Here is a 16,390-nt window from a genome sequence, read left to right as displayed (position 1 = left end):
TTCCTCAATTTCTCTCTGTTTTTCCCCATATGACTTTATGTCAAATAAAAAATGCACTGGAACAAAATAAAACATGGACGGTGATATGAAGATATAGAGCATGTAAGTTATAATGTCAAAATTAAACTGGTGCTCGAGTGAAATCATTTGATTTGAAGCAGATGAAGCAGAAGCTTCATCATTAGCTTCTGCTAAATAGCATGTTGATGTAGCAGTTTAGCGTTAGCGCAGCTAATGTTTATGAGTTAGCACAACGAACCATTTATTTAGAGGGGCCACCACCATTTTTTATTCACAATTATTCACTTCTTTATGTTGGTCTATCACACAAAAGCCCAATGAAATACACTGAGGTTTCTGGTTCTGCAGTGATGAGACATGAAAAGATTTGTAACTGACTTGAAGGGTTCAACCTGACAGGCTGTTTGGATTATTCAACTGAACGTTTTGCCTTCTTATAAAGCATTAATAAAGCAACTATCTTATCTTTAGCCTTAACTCCTCAGCTTCCTATCTGTGTGAGACCCCCACTTCCGGCTGTAACATGAAATAAGCCAAGTTGATTTTTTTTTTTGCTAACATAAAGGCTTAGTTCTGCCGGCCTGAAACAACAGTCCTCTAAGGGGGCTGCTTATGATTTTTAGTGGTAGATTTCTAAATTTATGAAAGCTGAAAAATTCAGAGTATTTCCCTTCCCTCACTAAAAAGAATCAATCTTATGCGAACCTCCTCACCAGCACTTTTTTTTTAAAACCGCATATTCAATGACTAAGGAGTTGCTTCACAGCTGTAATCATCTTTTTTTTCTCTTTTATTGCGTTCTTGGCTTCAAACCCAGGTTAAGCGGATCCCATTAGGCGGATCTATTTCAGGTAATGAAAAGAAATGTGACTCCACATCCAAAGCCAAGGCCCTGAATACACAAACTTATTTAATGTTCCAACAGGAAAGCAATGACGATGCATGCTAACAATGTGACTGGGTGTTGGAACCGAGCAGCAAATGCTTAGAGGGCTCACACCGACAGAGATGAGTTTAACAGGGAGGGCATCGTTTATTTTGGGGCCGGAAGGGAAGGAAATAAATCTACGTAGCTGAACATAGACAACAACACAGTAGATTATAGGCTATTTGTTAGCAAGCTTAACGTTCTGTATAGCTCGTCATCTTTTAGCTAACATTACCAGCATCCAACAGCTTTACTCAACTCATTCGGTTATTTTGGGGGGAAAACTGTGCCAAGTTCTTTGTTGGTTTTGCGGCCATGATTCAAACACACACCTGCGTAGCTCTGCACAGCAGCAGGGTTACGACATGTTAACAACGGATTAAACAGTTTTTGCTGCTGAAAAAAGGGACAAAGGACACAGATATGGGAAGTGCGGAAGCCCCTACTGTATCAAATCGAAACACGAATAACAGAGAGTTGGCCACTTATAGGTAAAAACAACAAACAGCTTCCAGTCCAGGTGGCACGGCTGAATCCATGGCGCTGGGTCTGTACAGCAACAAGCTAAAGGCTTTGGAGGTGGTGTTGAGTCTGGGTGGGTGATTGGTGGGGTTGTTGGGACTTCTTTCTGTCTGTACCCAGACCTGCATCATCAACCCCAAGGACTCTTAAATCATCAGCATTCCTTCTTATGTTCCTATCAGGAGAAAATAGCTGATGACTCCTTCGACTGCTCTCAGTCACTTATAATTCATCCTTGTAGAAACTGTTTTAACCCGCCACCTTCTGCACTACAGCTGTATCTGTTATTGACAATGAGGAACATTATTGTACATGAAATTATATTATTTGCATTTAAATATGTTATTGAATGCTTTGGAATAGATACATTTTAAATTTATTTTAAATAATTTGCAGTCAGTTTATAGCAATATTCAAAAAATTCCTTCATTCATCCTGAAATCATTTAAACTGCCAATATGGCTTGTGAAAAAGACCCTCGCATTTGATTGGTTAAAGCTGCAGAAGGTAACTTGTAAAAAAAAAAAAAAAAGGTTTTTATATATTTCTTATTTGTTGAAGGGGTCACCATGTAGTATGATATGAGACAGATAATCTGTGAAGAAATTAAGATCCTCTGCCTTCTCCGAGTGCAATTAAAGCCAGGAGGAGGTTCTTAGTGCTGTCAATCACTCCTCTGTGTGCGGCTGCTCATTCCTTTTTCTTCCCGCCTTGTTCTCTGTTATGCTCCAGCTAGCACAGCCTGCCATGAATGCTCAGTTAACATGGCAACCGGTCACGACAGATAAACTGTTTTCCTATAAAGCAAAGTTGTTTCTTTGCCTTTAGCACATTCAGCAGCGAGATTTCTTCAAACAGCTCAGGGAGGATGTGGAGGAGCTCGATCTTTCCACAGATAGTCTCATAACAAACTGTCACGACACGGTGACAGTTTTAACAAGCGTGTTAAAAACATATATATTTTTTTAAATAAAAGTTACATTCTGCGACTTTAAGGAGCCACTATCATGATGCAAACATGCAAAATTCAATTTTTGGATGTTTTGTCTCCAAGATTACTCCGGCCAAGCCCAGCCTCTCACTTGACAACCCACCCACTTCATTACAAGACAACGCTAAAGTTTGTTCTGTTGTTGTTCTGCATAATGGCTGCTGGACAACAAAAATATTTTATCATCGGCTGCAATACAGAGCACTTGTCCATGAGTTTCCTCCCAGTCACGGAGAACAGAGCTGCATGGCCTCATTTTACTTTTGCTTGCAATGTCCCTGGGATATTGCCAAAGAATGTTGTAGTTTGCACAAATCAGTTTAGGAAGGAGTCCTTTGAAAACTACCAACAATAGTCGGACTTAGACGGAGGATTCTGTTCCTGTTATTGGTGGCAATGTAAATATGTAATGATGTCTCGTGTGTCCCACCGGGAGGAGACCCAGAGGAAGACCAGAGACAAGCTCGAGGCCTGGAGGGTCTATGTTTCTCGGCTGACCTGAAAACGCCTCGTGGAGGAGCTGACCCAAGTGGCAGGTGGAGAGAGAAATCTTGGAAAGTTCTCTCTTCTTAGGCTAATGCATACACATAAGATCCTACAGCTCTCATCCTGAGACGTAATGTAAATTGTTTAATGTTGGGAATGTCTTCTGCCGTGTTTTTTAGTCAAACCTCAAGCCAAGCATGAGGTTTGACTAATTCCCTCACACCTCCTCTAGATTAGATAGTGCTCCCACCTGACCTGCTTCAGTGTGGAAACGCTGGACATCGCCGAGTTACCCTCCTGAGCAACCACCGTTATCATCAAGCCGTGAAAGTATTCAGCTGACCTCAGCCTCACCCCGCTTAAATTATCGCACCTTCAGATAGTTCACATAGCAACGAGCTTCATGTGAGGCCCGATTGTGCCGCCACAATTAGAACCTGTTGTTACTCAGTTGTATTATTACACTTTCCAGATTTTGCTGGAATGTGAAGAGATTTGGCTAAAACCGTTTAACAAATAGCCTCAAAACTAGCGCTAGGTTGTCCAAAACAGACCCTAAAAATAGAATTACTTCCATTGTTCTAGTTTTCTTTCTGTCTCTCTTTGTCTGAATATCTAAGTATCTGCTCATGGTTTGCGTGACCCCTTGCTCTGTGGGAAATGCCCGGTAATGGAGGAGGAAAAGAGGGCTTTAATGGAGCGGAGTGAAAATATATCGGAGGCTAATGTTGACCCGGACAATATATTGCTGATTGCCTTTGTGCAGCCTGCAGTCTACATTCAGTCTGTGAATGAGGGCCACAAAGAATTTGGCTGCAGCAGTAAAGCCTTTCAGATGTACTGACCCGTACTGTAAATGGACTTTTGTGGACCATCACCCCCAGCCTCACTTTGCAGCCTTTAAAAAATGAGCCCAGCACTGTGTGCTGTTTAAATGGTGCTTATGTGTGTTTGAGAGTCTCTGGATGTGTGTGTGTGTGTGTGTGTGTGTGTGCGTGTGTGTGCGTGTGTGTGTGTGTGTGTGTGTGTGTGTGTGTGTGTATGTTTGTGTTTGTGTTTGGGCAAGTTGCTGGGAGATCACGGATAGTGCAAGGCATGCACCTCTTTTAGATAAAGACAAACAAGTGGACAGCCAAGATACAAACAGCGACACCAGCAGCAGCTGATGGTGCTTAGTCACAAACCAGTTCAAATAAAGACCCGTAAGTGGACGCAAATGAGAAGCCAGAAGTCCACTGTGCCAGATGCTGAGGTTTTTCCTCATCAGGTCAATGTCACTGACGAACCTAGACGGACATGACCCATTAGTGGTCATGTGACTTTAAGATCAGAAAAAGGTGGAGTGCTCCTTGCAGATCAGGTTTTCACCAGCGATGGAGGGATTGAGGAGGAGATTGGTAAATAGATGAGGGTTGTGTCTGCCCTAATCTATGCAATTCTGCAGTTTTTTGTAATGAGGAGAGAGATAAGCCAAAACAGAAAAGGTTCGGACTCTCATATGTGGTCATGTGATACGGATAATGACGAACAGAATGAGATCTGATCGGGTTAATTCTGGTAGAAGACCCTATGGTAGTCTCGGACCTCGAGGGGAAATATCCTATAAAGCCTGGAAAGACATTGGGATGCTCTGGACTGAGCTGGAGAGTTTATTTATTTATTTATTTATTTATTTTTTTTTTTTTTATGTTTTTGCTTATTAGTTTTAACAGCAACAAAATACAAAAAAAATCACATTGGTTTAGGTCTAGCTAAGCTGGTTTATCTTGCTCACATGCAGAAACTTAAAGTTCAGATTGTGAAAAATATATTTTTTAAAATGACCAGTGATTCCAACAATTTAGTATTACATCTTTTACAAAAAAATGACCCATCATTTCAGTATCATTTTATCGTTCTACTTTTAACTGAGATTTATTTATTTATTTTTGTTTGTTATATTGTGAATATTTTGACAACTGTGCATGTGATTCATTATTCACAAAAAAAAACAAAAAAAAAAAACATAAAAACATTTAATTTACTTTACAAACTCAGAAAATCTGGGAATGGCTCTCGGTTTAAAAATACAACTCCACTCTGTCTCCAAGAGACTTTTGCAGTATTTTATTATTTTATTCCCTCTACCAGCTGCATTTCTTTGAGTATGATATAAGACACTGGAACAGATGAAACTGTATTTGAGAGATTTAAGACGATGCTAACGTGTGTGGTCGAGCTAGCAAAGGAAAGCCAGAACTGAAGCCCCGCAGGAAAGGAAATAGCAAAGGCAGAATTAATATGAATGAATGAAAGGAAGAGGAAGCTAAGTGTGCTGGGAAAAGTAAACAGCGGCCCGCATAATCGCAGTAAATCTGGTCGGGGGGCCACAGAGCAGTCTGTGCCTTTAGTCAAGGAGTCAACAAACCGGGAGGGGAAAAGCAGCTAGCTAAGCAACATTACTGAAAAGGGTTAAAGAGACTTTATTCATGTGAAGATCAGCAGAACCCTGATGTGTTTGCAAAGAGTCTTACTGGGTTAAACCGGCTAAACCTTAGCAACAGAAATCTGAAGATGACTCTTGGTTCTACACAGTGTGTGTCCGGTAAAATTGTTTTCAAGATAAGTAGGAACTTTTACTCATATTTCTGGTAAAAAATATTTGATTTCAAATTCCAGCAATAGAAACGCCGTACAGCGTGTGTTTCACGTTCTTCGGATATTGAAGCTTGGAGCCGGGAATAACGTCAACGGCTGATCAATCACATTCTTTGTTTTCACTATGGCACAATAAAAAACCCGAATCATTTCAATGCCATCCAGACGTTTCGTTGCTGCTTTGGGATGATAAAAAGGGAAACTGTCACACTGTGTCCTGGAAACGTATCCTTACAAGAGCGTTATGTAGTAAAACAATTTGTAGAGATGAATTAAGAACACATTCTGTGGAATCTGTGATTTACCATCATACTTTATGGGGGGAAAAAAAGGAAGCAAAGGTCATCATCTCCTGCAGCGTCCTATCCAGTCAAAAAACTGACCCAGACTGTGTTGTTTTTATCTCGCTGCTCCACTTCACCATTCTGCAACTCACGTCCTGTTTTCAGAAGCCTCCAAAACCTTCAAAACCAATTTGTAAAGCTGCGTTTTACAATTACTCCGAGTTATATTTGTACCTCTACCTCCTCCAACATGACTTAATGCTACAAGAGTCAGTGCAGCTTGTGAGATGAGTGTTGAGAACCATGGTTCTCAAGCTGCAGTAAAAGTATCACTTGTGTTCCCTTTTTGTGGTACTAAGCAGAAAGTCTGATATCATTTTCAAGGTATTTATGAAAACAGTGAACCAGAGGTCACCTGGGTTCAATTGGATTTGATCAAATCCAATTGAACCCAACCTCTAAGTTTGAACACTAGTGGGATTTGCTAAATGTTACACTGCATGTCCAGGCTAAATATTAGCAGACTTGTAAATACATAAAAAATAAATAAATACTTCTTCTAACAGTTTTATATCAGGAGAGCCTTGTTGGACTTTGAGGTCGGGTGTTGGTGAAAAAAAAAACTCCAACTGTACCCGCATGAATTTGAACTTTCTACTTTCTCAAACTTCAAGTTTGGAAATTTCATCTTCATTGTAGACACGGAAAGTATAATTATGCCAGATCCTTTAACCAATCAGTACTGACGCCTACGCATGTTTCTACTTATTTATTCTTTTTCTATCTTTTCTGTTTGGCCTTAATTAATCTCCCACTTACCAGAAAGAGCCCGTTCAGGCCCTGTGTTGCTTTCTCTTTAAACACTCAAGAGAAGCAGAAGACTGGAAAACGCAGCGTTCATTAAAGCTGATCTGGGGAATTCGTGTTACCAGCCACAGTCTGGATGCCACCCAGAGCTTCAGACCAGAGAGAAACATTCGTCCATCCAGCAGCTCTGGGATCAGCCAACACAATCTGATAAGTGCAATTGCCCGACCCCGTTTTCCGACCACAGATCAGCTAGGCGGTCGGGCCATTAGTCTGTGTGAGGCATATCGTTAGTCTCCATGTTGTGCTTTTTTTTTTTTTAATTCTCATATGTTATTTTTCCCGTTAATGTCTTAATCTAACAGGCTGCAGTCACACAAAGCTGATCATTGTCATTTAGGTATAATCTGTTTGGAGTGAATAAGGAGAACAATATTAAATGAAACATTGCCTGTGATGATTAGTTTTTTAGAATAATTGGTTTTCAAACAGGCAGCTGGTTGGAGAAAACAGAAAAAAACATTCTAGTTGGGGATTCATTTTTTTCTAGCCCAATTCCTTGAAATCCCTTCAAAAATAATTCATTGCACTTTTAATATTTCTGTGCAGGGAGTCACAGGCTTTTCTGAGCAGCAAACAGAAACATCTGCCGTAAACAGAGTGTCCCTTTCTTTACTAATTAGTGCGTCTCCATTTGAAGCGATTCCGGTGCGCTCTTTCTGTTTCCAGTTTTATAAAACAAACTGACAACGTTGGACGCTGTCGGGGGAAAAGCTCTTTGTTTGTCACATATACTGACATATTGAAAGCAGATGTGGCTCTTGTTTATTTCTCGAAGAGTACCCCGTTCTCATGGAGGCCGCGCGCGGCCCAAAAGGTCAGCAGACGTAAGCGTCAATCTTTATCTCACGTTCGGGAGGCTGCTGCTGATTTTCTGTTGACCTCCGGCCGAAGCGCGAGGACGCGAGTCCAGGCCCGGCAGCTCAAACTGCGACTAGACTTCCCTAAATTAGAGCGCGTAAACAACGGGAGCCATAAAAGCTGATTCCAATTCCCTTCGATCCGGTTAAGTTGTCCAAACGAATGGCTGGGAACTCAAATTCAGACGTTTCTTCTCAAGCTAATCACAGCAAATCAGCCTGTTGCTCTCACAAATCTTTCAACTTGTGCTCTCATTTGCAAGAACCATATTTTACAGAACAAGCAAGCAATAGATGTGGCAAAGGAATAGACCCGGCTCGTATATTTATCTCATTCTCTCGACCGTTTCTAACATCGGGCTACATCTGAACAGTGGCCAGATTACCCCCTTGATTTAATTGCTTCCATATTTCTCAGCCTCGGTGAGGTAATTCCATTTTATTCGAGCGCGATAGGCAGCAAGCAGAGCCATTTTGTGCTATTAGCCATGCTTGAAGCGCACACTTGATTTGTGACTTTTCTGAATAAAGGAGCTGTGTTGTGGGAAAAATAAAGGTTTTTCCTTTTTTTTTTTTCCACTCTCCGAGAACATCGAGCAGGAAACAATGTGCCAGCATCGATAAGCTGCTCCTGAATGTGGAGCAGCTGCTGAAAGGTTTCGAGCTCCAGGTAAACACCCAAGGCGCTGACATATTTTACACGTTCTGTCAATCCGAAACCTTCGTTCTGGTTCTGGTTCCGTCTGTTTCCATACAGGCTGAACTGATTTCCATCAAAACAGAGGGATATTGAGTTACGAAAGGTTTTTAGAGTGCATTAAAAATTTATTTAATTACCTCAGTAGAACATATAGAACCTATAAATGCTTCAAGTGCTGAAAGGGCAATTACCCACAAAATAAAATAGAAATTGCATTGAAATACTGGGATTAAATGTTCTTTTACTACCACTACTACTACTAATGTCAGAAATTATAACATATATCATCAAATTAACTTAATCAAAGTGAATTTAAAGCACAATTCACATAGTTTTTCATTTTAAAACAAATCAGGTTTTTCTTCTGACATATTTTTAGGAGGTTTTCATGATTGATTTCACGTAAGCTTATTTGTAATTTGTTTTATTTGAAACGTGAGTCTGCCTTGAGGAAGCATTAGAGACATGTTGGACTTCCTTTGTAACCGTTTGCTGTCATGGCTTAGGAATAAAAAAATCACACCCAACCAGAACTGAGAGCTGCTCCTGTCAACGTTATTTTCTTATTTAATTTAGCATTATGTTATGTCTGTGCAGCCCACGTTGTTTTCAGGACGCCTCTGAGGACGTCATGTGGTCGAACATGTCATCGTCACAATGTTCAGCAATGTTTCTGCACATAAACACACTGTCTCGTCGTTAGACTGATGACATCATTCTGCTTCATAAATCTCAGTCATGATTAATTATTCATACCTGCATAAACATATTTTCTGTTCCCTGCTGTACAGATGAAAAGAGGGAGGATTTCTTTGAGTTTTGCAACAACAGAGTCGGTTCTAATGATCCAACTTCTAAAATTAAACCAGAATTAAAATATGTCAAAATGTAAGAGCAATTTAATTTATTTTCTTTTAGCACTTTATCACAGGTGGGTTTTTAATTATTGCTTCAATATCTTTCATGCAGGAAAAAAAACAATATCCCTCATCTGTTTAATTCATTCATGGCTGTCTACTCATGAAACAAGATGTTAACTGGAGAATGAAAAAGCCGATTGATCGCAATTTCAGAGAAATGCTAATGGAGTTTGGAGACTCTTGTTCTGGCTCTGGGCCCAAGTCCACACGTGAAGCCAGACTTATAAAGAGTCTGTAAAATGAAACAGTGAATTTTCTTTCTCTTTTAGCATAATTTGACAGTGACTGCTCATCAAGCACAGCTCCACTTGTATCTAATTTATATACTTTGGATCAGCATTATTAGATTCTTCTTTTTTTTTTGCTCTTTCCTTTGGTTTGTTATTTTGGTTGTATTTCCTTTTAATTCACGTAAAGCACTTTAAATTGCCTTGTTGCTAAAAATGTGCTACATAAATAAAATTACCTTAGAACTTGTTAAAACAGAGAAGAGCTCAGTTTGTTGTGTGTTTCAGACTTTGGATCTGAACTTTCCCAGTTAAGTTCTGCACTATAAAGTATTTTGAAAAACACAAATAAGCAGATAAAAAAAACAAAAACAAAAACAAACTGACACAATAAAAAAAAGCTGAAAAAATTGTGGTGAAATTACGTTCATAAACTGAGACGCACCAGGAAGCTTTAAGTGATTCTTGGGTGATTTATATGATGCTGGGAAAATCAAAAACAGCTTTTCTGAAGCACATTGCTGAAATTGCTCAAATTTAAAATGCGTCTAAGAAAGAAAAAGAAGCTATAATATGAAGGATCCCGGTCTGTGAAATTCTTGTTTTTTTTTTTTTTAAATATATATATATTTTACTTCTTTACGTTTAACTAATGTTTAACTTTTCCATCTCCTCATATGGAGTGAAAATAACTTGAGAAAAACACGAATACTTTGCAGTTTTCCGAGTGAGGTGCATTCCCATCCTTCCCCCTTTGTAAATACCCTCATATAGGGTGTAGAAAAATGGGCAATCACGATGTTGATGCGCACATTTGTATAAAGTTCATGCGTTTGGTTTGGTTCCCCGCTGTGCAATAAAAACCTTCAGCCGGGGCATCTGAATCTACGCTACCAAGATGGGAGCAGGCAACGCTCAGACTCCCTCCGTCCAACTCGGCATACATCATGGCGGGAGGAACTTGTTTCATCCACCAATAAACATTTTAATGTGTGCGGTCACAGAATCTTGTAGTGATAAATACTCCTGGAAGAGCTCTCATTAAACCTGCACTAAAACATTTCGCAGCAGTCTGTGTGGTCTTGTTTGGACCTCTTGATGAAATGATAACCGAGCAGCTGGAAAGTGTGAACGCACCGGAGCAGCCGGGGAACCCGGGGGCATTTACTGCCCCGCATTAGCTCATGTAATTGTCCCGATCAATGCTCTAAATTAAACGACAGGGTAGCCATTAAAGGTAGGGGGAAAAAAAGCAAAAACAAAATGCAATCGAGTGGTTATAGGGGTATTTTTAAAGGGATAGCTTGGGTTTTCTAAAGCGAGGTGAGGTTAAGCTCATTATCAGAATGAGTTTCTTTAGTAGTGGTGAACAGATGTGAGTTTGTAGGAAAAGTGAGTAAATCCTGACAAATCGGCTGCTTTAGGTGATTTAAGCACATCAAACAGAAAATGTTAATGTCTGAGGGAGAAAAATAAAAAATAATTACCATTGACTCTCAACATTTTGCTAAGTTTAGTCCTGTGCATTCGTCCTGATCCAGCCAAAGTTACAGTAATGGCAACTCACTGCAAAATTTATTCAGCATTTTCTTCATAACGAGGGAGTTGTTCAGCAGCAACGAAGGCCTGTAGGGCATCATCATCCTCTAACTGTATCACACAGATATATACTTTTTCTGTTTGAGTCGTTTTCAACTCCAAATGTTTATCTTAAACAAGTTTGTCTATCTCATTAGCTGTTAGGATTGCAACAGATTTCTTCACTTCTCAACAAAACCACTGTGATTTGATGTCTTTATGTACAAAAAACATTTTTTAAAATTCCTTTCAGCATTTAACAGTCTTGATATCACAATTTGTCTTTAATCGTTAATTAGATCTTCAATTAATTCATATTATTAGTAACCCAAATTTTGTTAAGACATGTAACAAAACTATAGATACACGTGGTGAGCTGCATGGAAGCTTGTTTTTTTTTTGTCTTTGTTTTTTACTGCAACTGTCAGTGTTGAAATATACAAATCATTCATACAAATTACTGAGGAAAGACACTGCCACCTTCCTTATTGGCTTATTTTACTTTTTTTTTTTTAACAATTGCATATGAGAATAGCAATCATAAGTATACTGTGGATATTGAATATGCGAGTATTGAATAGGTGAAGGTAACATTTTGTCCCACAGCTCATCATTATTGAGAGCTGAGAAGTAAAAAATTGTGGATATCTCAGATTTTCTGCCACAGCTCCCGGTTCTCCTCACTTGTCCTTCTTCCCCCTCTCGTGGCCCTGCTGCTCTTTCCACATTTCCAACTCGTTCTTAATGGCCAAATCCTAATATTTACATCTTTTGTTTTTGAGCTGAGGCCAAGCAGAAGCACGGAGCGGTGCATGTGTGCAGGATGCTGGAGGTGGCAGGAACTAATGATCTCATTAGATCTCCAGAAGGGAAATAAACATTTGTCCTTTTTTCAGAGTCTTGCATTACTGAAAGGTGCAGGAGCCCTTGGTGTGTGTGTGCATGTGTGTGTGAGAGAGAGAGATTCCTTCTAATGGGTCATGTCGGGGTATTGTCACAGATCTCTGCGCCCGAGTTAAAACAATTCAAACTGCAGCACGGCTCAGAGGATGACACGTTTTTGTTCTTGCTCTGCGCTGAGCCAGTCGCTGCTGTCGCTCAGCACTGAGACATGAATGTCCCTGCAGGTAAAACGTCACCTCGTCCTCCATTTTCTCTCCAAAGAGGTTTTTATAAACACAAGCGGGGCAAACGACACGCTTTTCAGGATGTTCTTTAACACCTAAGTATGCTCTAAAAGTGACAGTCGTGTCCAGAGCAGCAGAATCCCCGGTTCTCCGTGCTGCATGCCCGCTGCAGATTCATGGCAGATTTCTTTTCTCTTTCATCTCCTTTCCACCCTGATCTGCAGCAGAAAACACAGCATAGCTGGGAGGATTGGACAGCGGTGCATTCCTTCACGACTCTGCTCCCTGAAGCATTTGCATCACAATCTTCACTCCGCAGCTCAACACAATTCACAGCTGTGCTGGTTCAGCATCCCGCGATCTGAGATTCCAGAGGAACACACTTGGCTTCCAGCAGATCCTTTCTGATGACAGCTCTTAATGCTGTTGAATAAAACTAGAACAATAGAATAAAAATGTTACCTTTTTTTTTCATTTGAAACGATAAGGATGACAAAGAACATTTTCCTCAACAAATAATGCAGCATTGCACTATCCTAAATATATAGTAATTAATGTTTAACTTCACAGAAGCATTATGTGAAATAAAACAGCACACAGATCTGATCAAACATCAATGTTCTTCTGCGCCAAAGTGAAAAACTAAAAGGTAAGATGTTAAAATGATTCACTATAGCAAACTCCATCAGTGGGGTTGAATTAAGGACTTTAGTTCATAATAATGAATGAGTTTATTCACTTAAAATTACATAGAGACATTTTATTTGGCATCCCTAAGCTAGCACTGGGTTGTGTTTGCTGAGTAGCTAGCACAAGCTAGCGCTAGCTTAGTTTAGCATTCACTTACATCAAAAATTAATGGAAAAAAAACTGTAGTTTACAAAGTGTACACTTACGACAGATTCTTGACTTAATCTGATAGAAAATCTGTGGAGACAGCAAAAGATTAGGGAAATGGCAAGGAGGACAGCCTCAGAGATTTGGAGTCCATCACCAATGCTAGTTAGCATGCTATTTGGCAACGCTAGCTTGCTAAAGGATTTAAGGGCTTTAATGCCCATAAATATTTTTCTCTTGATAAATACATATTTTAAAGTAGATCATTAAATGTTTTGTTTTGAGTAAAAAATAACTTAAAATGTAAATTTGTAAGGGCTATGAATAATTTTAGGCTTCACTCTGTTTAATGTATGAATTTTGTTATTCAGATTCAAATGATTGAAAAAGTCTTGTTACAGATATTATAACTTTTTTACTGTACATGCTAGGCTAGCAAAATAACTGACTTAACTGGTTTTAACCAACAATTTAACAGAATTTTTCTGACAAAACAATGCAAAATGATATTATATTACTTACTGGTTAATATTCTAGACATTAAGGACACCGAGTTTCAGATTTAGCTGGCGTCCTCAACACTGAGACCTTCACACTTCTCTCCGGCTGAACAGTTTGGAATTAGCACCTCGGCCTCAGCTGCTCCCCAAATCCCCCCTTTTAAAAACCTCTGCTAAACTTGTTGGTTCTCCACCTGTGTACTCCAAACACACACACGTCTGGCTGACCCCCTCCGACCCGACACCACACTCCAGCATTCCTCTTGGTGTCACATGGCTGCCGCTGAGCTCAGTCTGAGTCGAACAGGCCGTTTGATTTGTGTACCAACACGGTGCCAACATTCCAGCCTGTCGGGTGTTTTGTTGGAGGGATTTCCTGTGTGCTCTCGTGCCAGCACGTTTCGATCACTGCTCCGCCGTGACAGGTGGACGCAGGGCCAGGGGTGAACTGCTAATGTGGAGGCTCCACTTAAACGTTGAGTGCTTCTCTGGGAGATGAGACTAAAGTGTTGTACCTGCTTTTTGTTTGCAGCTGCAGACAGGAGTGCGCTTTTATCCCTTTAAAGACCTTTGCGAAGTTCTTTACCTCGTCAAAGGTCACTTTTCCTTGTCGGCTCGACTGTCGTACCAAACTTCAGCCACACCAGGGCCAAATTAACTCTAAATCAGATCATGTTTAGCTCAGATTAAATCAAGCCAACTCCCCAACTAGCTGCAGCTGTGAGCCCGGCTCTGTTTTGGCTGGCGTTCCTGAGAGCGCTTTGATGAGGACTGTGGCATGGCTCTCGAAACCAGTCATCCCAGTGATATTTCACAGATACGCCTTGAGTCTATCAGACCGAATTGGGTTGACTTCGTATTTAGACTGCTGAGCCTGTCCTGGTCAGAGAGGAGCTGTCTGGTCAAACACACACTGGTAAAGTTTACAAACCGGTCGGAGGTCAAAGCGGTGATGCCATTTAAACAACTACAGCAGATGCTGATCCAGAGATGACAAACAGAGGATTGTTTAGAACGCTGAAAGGAAAGGGGAACCGGTTCTTCGGCCTTTGAATTCGTCAACAGGGCTACAAAAAGGGGCGAGTTGTTATCGTGAGTACGGTACACGTTCCTGAACGCCCCTCTGTACCGTTTCAGCTTCAGCTTTGTCAGTCTGCATTCCTTCTAGGCTTTAAATTAGATTCAAACATCTGTGTCTGAGACCTTGGCAATGGGAGCCATTCTTTCCTAACTGCCAGTTAGAGATTGTTGCCGAAGGTAAATAGATTACGGGAAGAAGGTTCCGGGGAATCTTTCTCGGGCGCCTAATTCTGGAAAACGCCGCGACCTCAATAGCTCTCAGATTTGTCCTTTGGTCTCTGCCAAACGACACCTGGGGCTTTGCTAAGGCCGGTTAGCTGTGGCACCGCTCAGAATAAAGAAGGAGGCTAATTATTTCCAACGACACTTTAAGTTGCGAGCTTAAACTGTTGACCTGAGGGTGTGGAGGAAGAAATTATCAACTATCTTGTCAGTGTGATAGATGTGCCGCATTTGTGGAAGTTGAAGGGGGGCCACGTTGTGACTGTGTGGCTTTTTGATTCAGACCCGTCTTGAGGGGATCCTGCATGCATGTCTGGAATCTCAGGTTCCCTCTCTGTTTGTTATTTTCTGCTCTTGTTTTGATAGATGATAGTCAGCTTGTGCTAAGCTGCTCTGAGTGTTGCCTACTGAGTTAAATTTAAACAGGTCGAGGGCAAACTTCTCAATTTCCGGGATAAAAGTTTTCACTTTTATTGCTCGTATCAGCGTAGAAAAATGGGCCTTCGAATTCATTTGCACATTTTAATCTGAAAAAATGTGCTGTGCATTTCTACGTTGCCCCCTGACTCAGCTTATGGGTATTTTGGGTATGTTACTTTCAGCTTTAAACTAAAGTTGTTTTGCCAACTCTTCTTTACAAAATAGCTTAGTTTCAGTCAGATTTGATGGAAGGTATCTCAGAACGGTACGATTTTAAAGCTACTGATTCTAATTTAGATTTTGGTTTGAACTTTGACTAGACCATACACTCTTAACCCGTGTTTGTTGACTTTACTAGAAAACTGCATGCGAACACGTTGCCTCGAACCATTCTAGTTTTTACACATAGATGGAACCAAGCAGGTTTAGCTGTGGTAACTTTGTAGCAAACACATTTATCAGTCTTTACCAAAAACGGTTTAGCTTGCAGAAATTTCTTCATATAATAGTACTATTTTAAGGTAAACTAACATAACCACATTAAGCAAATTACCAGTATAACATTATTTAAAGCTACTTATAATATTTTGTTTATATAGTAACCATTGAGGGACCCTAAAGATCTAATCATAAACATTAGTTCTTCCTTTGGTAATTTAGTAATTAACGTTGAATCACAAAACTGTTAAATTTTGACTGATGACACACGTCAATGACACATCATGTGTTGTGACCCGGTATCAGTTTTATATTTTTATTATTTATGTATATGTATATATGTTGTGCTCAAAGGAATTTCTTGAAAACTGAAAAACTCAGAGCTATGGATGAACTTGCAAGGCTAAGTTTGAATAGGCTCCGCCCCCTCGCTTAAAATAAACCTCTTAGTTATCTTTGTACAACTGGATCTTTACATTCTGCATCATTTTTGTAGAACATTAAAGTAAATTAATTTGATTACTTAATGAGACAACATTTAAACCAAACGTGAAAGAATAGTCAATCACTAAAAACTTTAATTACAATTAATATTTAGATTAAACCTGTATTAAGAAATTTGTATGCATTGGTCCAAACCATTCCACTGAAGCTATTGGTGTATGCTTCCCTGTAAAGAAACACATTCCCATAGTATGCTACCACTACCATGCTACCACTACCATGTATGATGGTGGGGATTGTG

At 40.0% G+C, this 16,390-nt stretch overlaps 1 long non-coding RNA gene across 1 annotated transcript; it reads right to left on the bottom strand.

Moving 5' to 3' along the window:
* Positions 1-11,505: 11,505 nt before the first annotated feature.
* Positions 11,506-14,115, bottom strand: LOC103142121 (uncharacterized). Its single transcript, XR_476656.2, has 3 exons — positions 13,508-14,115; positions 13,045-13,075; positions 11,506-12,584 (listed from the first exon to the last, which is right to left on the bottom strand). It is a non-coding gene; the product is annotated as an uncharacterized LOC103142121 (long non-coding RNA).
* Positions 14,116-16,390: the final 2,275 nt, after the last annotated feature.

This window comes from Poecilia formosa, unplaced genomic scaffold, assembly GCF_000485575.1.
Source record: "Poecilia formosa unplaced genomic scaffold, Poecilia_formosa-5.1.2 Scaffold93, whole genome shotgun sequence".
NCBI classification, from domain to species: domain Eukaryota; kingdom Metazoa; phylum Chordata; class Actinopteri; order Cyprinodontiformes; family Poeciliidae; genus Poecilia; species Poecilia formosa.
This window is presented reverse-complemented; position numbering and strand designations above follow the sequence as displayed.